Source organism: Condylura cristata, unplaced genomic scaffold (genome assembly GCF_000260355.1).
Source record: "Condylura cristata isolate star-nosed mole 26May11 unplaced genomic scaffold, ConCri1.0 scaffold00038, whole genome shotgun sequence".
In the NCBI taxonomy this organism is placed as follows: domain Eukaryota; kingdom Metazoa; phylum Chordata; class Mammalia; order Eulipotyphla; family Talpidae; genus Condylura; species Condylura cristata.
The window spans coordinates 8838671-8839165 of NW_004567139.1; the positions used below are offsets into that span (position 1 = coordinate 8838671).

The 495-nt window shown below is 73.7% G+C and overlaps 1 protein-coding gene across 1 annotated transcript in view; it reads right to left on the bottom strand.

Annotated features, from left to right (window-relative positions):
* UBE2O (ubiquitin-conjugating enzyme E2O) overlaps positions 1 to 454 on the bottom strand; it is a 10237-nt gene extending 9783 nt beyond the window's left edge. The window contains exon 1 of the mRNA XM_012733018.1: positions 410 to 454. The gene's annotated coding sequence lies outside the window, so the exon portion shown is untranslated. The remainder of the gene's footprint in view (positions 1 to 409) is intronic.
* Between the last annotated feature and the right edge of the window lie 41 nt (positions 455 to 495).

The following is a 495-nucleotide window of genomic DNA, read 5'->3' on the forward strand; positions in this document are numbered from 1 at the left end:
AGGCGGGTCGGGAGGCGTCGGCGCCGGGCTCAGGGGCTCCCGACAGGCCGCGCCACAGTGGGCACAGCGCGTGAGACTGGGGAGCGGCCCCCGCGGGAGGAGACCTCACGCTGGGGCGCAGGGGGACAGAGGGAGCGGGGGGCGCCGTGGGGGCGGTGCGGACCTGGCCCGGCCTGGCCGAGCGTCCTGTCTGCGGAGCACCCGCTGAGGACTCGGGGGCCACAGCTGTGCCAGCTGTCGACGCCTCAGGAAAGAGGCGAGAGGAGGTGCGGAGCGGCGCCTAGCGGGAAGCGCGCACCCTGCGGGCGCGGGGCTCACGGCTCCGCCCTGGAGCCTTCCAGGGCGTCAACCTCGGAAAAGAAGCTCGTTTCTAAGCAGGGGCCCGGGGCGGGGCCGGGCGCGGGCTCACCCAGATGTGCTGGAGGTCCTTGCTGTTGACCGGGTAGATGATGCAGTTGGTCCTGGAAGGCAGAGCGGGCGCTCAGGGGTGCGGCG